Consider the following 6,000-nt stretch of genomic DNA (forward strand, 5'->3'; position numbering starts at 1 on the left):
TGGGTCATGTCTGATTTTTCATGATCCCCGGGACTATAGCACACCAGGCCCTTCTATCTTTTACTATTTCTGGAAATCTGCCCAAATTTATGTTTGTTGTTTCCATGATGCTATCTATCCTCGTTATCCTCTGCCATTCCCTTTTCCCTTCAATCTTTCCCAACATCAAGGTCTTTTCCAATGATTTATGTCTTCTCATTATATAACCAAAGTATTTAAACTTCACTTTCAGTATTTGACCTTCCAGTGAATAGCTTGAATTAATTTCTTTAAGTGTCGACTTATTTGATCTCCTTGCTATCCAAAGGACTCTCAGATGTCTTCTCTTGCACTACAATTTGAAAGCATCAATCTGTGGGGCTCATCTTTCCTTATAGTCCAGTTCCCATAGCCATACATTGCTACTAGAAAAAGAAACATAGTTTTGACTATACAGACCTATATTAACAAGGGGATGTCTCTACTTTTTAGTATACTGGCTAGATTTGCTATAGTTTTCCTTCCAAGGAGCAAGTTTTTGTTTTATTTTAATCTCATGGCTACAGTGGGTATCTTCAGTGACCTTTGAACCCAAGAATAGAAAATCTAACACCACTTCCACTTCTTCTTCTTCTATTTGTCATGAAGTTATAGGAATAGTTGACAAGATCTTAGATTTTTTGATGTTCAGCTTCAATCCAGGTTTTATATCCTCCTTTTTCTTTCACCCTTATCAAGATACTTCTTAATTCTTCTTCACTTTGTGCCATCAGAGTGGTATTGTCTGAATTTCTGAGATTGTTTAGATTTCTCATGGTAACCTTACCCAGCTTGTGTTTCATCTAGTCTGTCATTTTGCATTATGTACTCTACATATAAGTTAAACAAATAAGGTGACAATACACAGACTTGTTATACTCCTTTTCCAATGTAAAACTAATTAAATTGTTCCATGTTTATAGGAGGAGCTTAGTGGCTGTTTTCTGAAGGAGAGGGCAGAGAGAAAAAGGTGCTTGGTGCATAGTAGGCACTTAATAAGTATTTACTGACTAACTATTGATGTTGTCTGAAAAAATTTCCTTTCTAAAGGAGACAAAGAGTCAAAATTCAAAGAAGAAGGACCCTGCCATATAAAAATGAAGGTGATCAATGCTAGCCAACCCAAGTGGGACAGCCAGATGGCTTAGTAGATAAAGGGCTGGACTTGGATTCAGGAAGATCTGAGTTTAAGTTTGCCCTCTAGCTGTGTGAGCCTGGATAAGTGACTTAACACCTATGTGTTTCATATCCTCTTCTGTACAACAGAGACACACTATAGAAGGAAATGGCAAGACACTCAATTATCTTTGTCAAGAAAACTCCATGGACAAAGTCCAGGAGGTCATGTAGAGTCATACATAGATGAAAGATTGAATAACAGCAGCAACAAAGTCAAACTGAGTAGTACTAAAGGTCAAACAAGTCAAGAATTGCATGGCATCTTGAAATATAAAAGCAGGCAGTAAATACTGGCAGGAACATTTTTCGTGCACGGATGGCAAGACCTTTTTTCTCTACTGATAGCTAAACTGGAGTGTGAGTCTTGGAGGAATTAATTTTCATTGTACACTGAACTCAGGAATGTATGTGCAATTAGTTCCTTATTATTTGACTATTTGTTTTAGTCCCAATAAATATTTTAGTACTTGTAAGGTTCATATTGCCTGGGTTTTGTTAATGAAATGAACAATTAAATATCTAATCTTGAGGCCTCTTAAAAAATTTCCAGTTTCAAACTGGATGGATGAAGCAAACTAATACCTCAAGCAGCCTAGGTTGGTGAAAGGGAAAACTTGCTGATCATTAGGGTTATCCAAAAGTAGAATCAGCTTCCTTGGGAGGTAGTGTGTTTTCTCTCACTGGAGGTCATCAGGCAAAGGCTGAATAATCACTTGGGGATTCTTTTTCATATGAGTAGCACTACATAACCACTGAGCTGAGGTCCTTTGAAAATCTCAAATTAAGTGATTTGATTCTTAATTGTATTAGTAAGAAATAATCGCAAAATTCTGATGCCTTGGAGTAGTGATTTTTTATCTTAGTCAACAAGTCATAGGTATGAGAAAAGAAGTCAGGATATACTCATCTGCTTATTCATTGAGCATCATAACATCCTTCTGGTTTCCCTTTGTTTATCTGAAAACATTTCCTCTTTGTATCAGTCCATGCTATGTGTTTTGCCACCTATTTACTCCCCTCTTTGCTCTAACTCACTAAAGGCAGACAATACTGTGCACTATCTCGTTTTCCCTCTCCCTCTTCTCCCTCCCATTTCCTCTGCATGAGGATATTTTGGAACAAACATTTTTTTGTTTGTTTTTTGTTGTTGTTGGGTTGTTGATTTTTTTGTGTTTGTTTGTTTGCTTTTTTTGCAGGTAGGAGTTTTCTTTTTTCCCATTTTAACCATGATGGATTTGTCATGAGGTAAAGTTCCCTACGCATATAAAACTCTATGAACACAGCATATACACATGAGTAAATAAACACTAGCAGAAAACCAAACCCTAGAGCTGGGCTTAAAATCAGGATACAAAATTTAAATGCTGTTCAGAAATGTAGTTTATGGATTGATTCGACTTATGGATTGATTTGTATTTTATCAGGGGCACCTTAGAAAATATTTTTGATTTTATATTTACATAAATGTAATGGATGGTTACATAAACATTTTTTAAACATTTTCTCAAAGACCTGAGTCACTCCATGCTTCTCTTCATCAATCCATAGCCCTCTTTTCCCTCCCTAACATGGTATATGTGGGTACCATCCCCAATTTGAAGACAAAACAATTAAATTCTAATCTTGATTCTCTCTGCTCCTTATTAATTGTGTGACCTTGGATAAAAAGAATCAACATTTCTAGACAGGTTGGATGTCTAAAATATACAGGGACCTGAGTCAGATTGTTAGGAATACAAGTCATTCTCCAATTGATAAATGGTCAAAGGATATGAACAGCAGTTTTCAGAAAAAAATTTATCTATAATCATATGAAAAAAATGCTCTAAATCACTATTGTTTAGAGAGATGCAACTCAAAACAACTCTTAGGTACCACAGCTATCCTGTCAGATTGGCTAACTTGACAAGACAGGAAAATCATAAATGCTGGAGAAGATGTGGGAAAATAGGAACACTGTAACGTTGTTGGTAGAGTTGTGAACTGATCCAGCCATTCTGGAGAGCAATTTGGAGCTATGACCAAAGTGCTATAAAAAAGTACATACCCTTTGAACTAGCTTATACCACTTCTATGGCTATATCCCAAAGAGATCACACAAGTGGGAAAGGGACCCATACAGACAAAAATATTTATAGCAGCTCTTTTTGTGGTGGTAAAAAATTGGCAATAAAGGGGATGCCCGTCAATTGGGGAATGGCTAAACGAGTTGTGGTATATGAATGTAATGGAATACTATTGGGCTATGAGAAATGGGGCACAGACAGACTTCATTATAAATTGGAAAGACTATTATGATTTGATGCTGAGTGAGGGGAGCAGAACAAGGAGAACGTTATACACAATTACAGATACGCGATATCTGTGATGACTAACTTTGATAAACTTGGCTCTTCTCAGCAATGCAAGGTTCAAAGACAGCTCTAAAAAACTCATGATGGAAAAAGCGATCCACATCCAGAGAAAGAATGATGGAATGTGAATGCAGATTGAGGCAAACTATTTGCTCTTTCTCTTTTTTGGTTTCATTTCTTTTTTTCCTCGTGATTCATTCCATTGGTTATAATTCTTCTTTACAACTTGACTACTGTGTAAATAAGTTTAATGTGAAGCTATATGTAGAACCTATATTGAGTTACATGCCATCTTGTGGGGAAGGGGGAAGGAGAGGGAGGGGGAGAAAATTTGGAACTCAAAAACTTGTGGAACTGAGTGTTGTAAACAAAAAATAAAAAGAAAGTTAAAATGAGCAGGTTGGAATAATTAATCTCCAAAGTTTTTTTTCATATCTGAATATCACGTCATTACCAATTCACTAGTTAGCTACCACACTTGTTTATATCTGTGCCAAAGAAAGCTAGATTTGGAGCCAGGATCAGCTCCTACTTACTAAATCAGTCAACCTCAGCAAACAAACTCACAACTAAAGAGTCAAAGGACTAAAGAGCCCTTGTTTTATTGTGGTTGGACCAGAAGACATCTGAGTTCCTTTCTTGCTCTAGTTCTGTGCTTTCACTATCTTTTCATCCATCTTTTCATTATCATACTGTAAAGAAGGGTTTTTTTCTTTTCCATGATATGCTTCCATTGACTTATCAAAGTAAGATGAAAAACAGTTATACTTGCATGGCCATCTCTGGGCAACTGGGGTATGTTCTGTAGAGATGGGATATTCAGTACAGTTCTAAGAAAGTCAAAAGTATATGGAGTAAGGCATTGGTCACTGAGCATTGAATCATCAACTACTGTACTGTCCTAAAGTATAATCGAATAAAGCTATAAGATCATGTGAAGAAGATCTGGTAGTTTTAGTGGACTAAAACACAGTATGAATCAGTACTACAGAAACATAATTCACAAAACTAATGCTATCTTAGACAGTATTGAGAGAGACATAGTACCCAGAATATAGAAGACCATATTCCTAATATACTGATCAAGCAACACATTGGGTATTGCATTCAAATCTAGTCATCACTCTTTTGGAAGAATTTTGACAAGATGGAACTACCACTAGCAGTCTTACGCTCATTTTACAGATGATAAAACTGAGGTTCAAAATGTGATGCACCTTCCCCAAAATCACATAAGTAGTAAAGGAAAGACTTAATATCTGGACACAAATCTTTTGGCCAAGTTCAGCAATCTTGCCAATTCATTTCAACAGATATTCTTTAAATGCCTACTATGTGCAAGGCACCCCATTCTCCTTCCCCTAGATCATTGGCTTGACATGGCAGAGGGACTTGCATAGCTCAATAAAACTATAAGCTATACCATGCGGGTCACGCAAGACAGAGAGGTCATAGTGGAGAGTTCTGACAAACAGAGATCTACTGAAGAGGGAAATGACAAACCCCTCCAGTGTATTTGCCAAGAAAACACCATGATAGTAATAAAGTGGTAAAAGAGATGACATCAGAAGATGAACCCCTCAGCTTGGAAGGCATCCTTTGTACTACTGGGGAAGGGCAGAGGACAACTACAAGTACCTCCAATACAAATGAAGCAGCTGGGCCAGAGCTAAAAGGAAGCTCAGCTATGGAAGTGTCTGGTGATGAAAAGAATGTCTGATGCTACAAAGATCAATATTGCATAGAAATGTGAAATGTAAGATCTATGAACCAAAGGAAGCTGGATGTGGTCAAACAGGATATGGAAAGATTAGACATCAGTATCTTAAGTGTCTGTGAATTTAAATGGATAGTAATGGATTAATTTAATTCAAATAATCACTACATATACTACTGTGGTCAAGAAACTTTTTGAAGAAATGGAGTAGCCCTTATAGTCAATAAAAGGGTAAGAAAAGCTACTGGGGTATAATCTCAAAAATGACAATGATATCTGTTCAAATCCAAGGCAAGCCATTCAACATCCAGCAACTCCACACATGGACATTACTAGATAGTCAATATGGAAATCAGCTTGATTATAACTTTTGTAGCTAGAGGTGGAGTTCTTTACACTCAGTTAAAATGAGACCTGGAGCTGACTGTGGCTCAGATCATTAGCTTCTTATTGCAAAATTCAGACTTAAATTGAAGAAAGCAGGGAAAGCTATCAAACCATATGTGTATGACCTAAATAACATCCCTTATAAATATGAAGTGGAGGTGATGAATAGATTTAAGAAATTTGATCTGGTATGTAGAATGCTTGAAGAACTATGAACAGAGGTTCACAATATTGTGAGGATGGAGCAAAAAAGAACATTCCGTAGAAAAAAGAGAGTGAAAAAGCAAAATGGCTGTCTGATGAGATTTTACAAATCGCTGAGGAAAGAAGGAAAGTGAAACAGAA

Source organism: Trichosurus vulpecula, chromosome 7, assembly GCF_011100635.1.
Source record: "Trichosurus vulpecula isolate mTriVul1 chromosome 7, mTriVul1.pri, whole genome shotgun sequence".
Taxonomy (NCBI): domain Eukaryota; kingdom Metazoa; phylum Chordata; class Mammalia; order Diprotodontia; family Phalangeridae; genus Trichosurus; species Trichosurus vulpecula.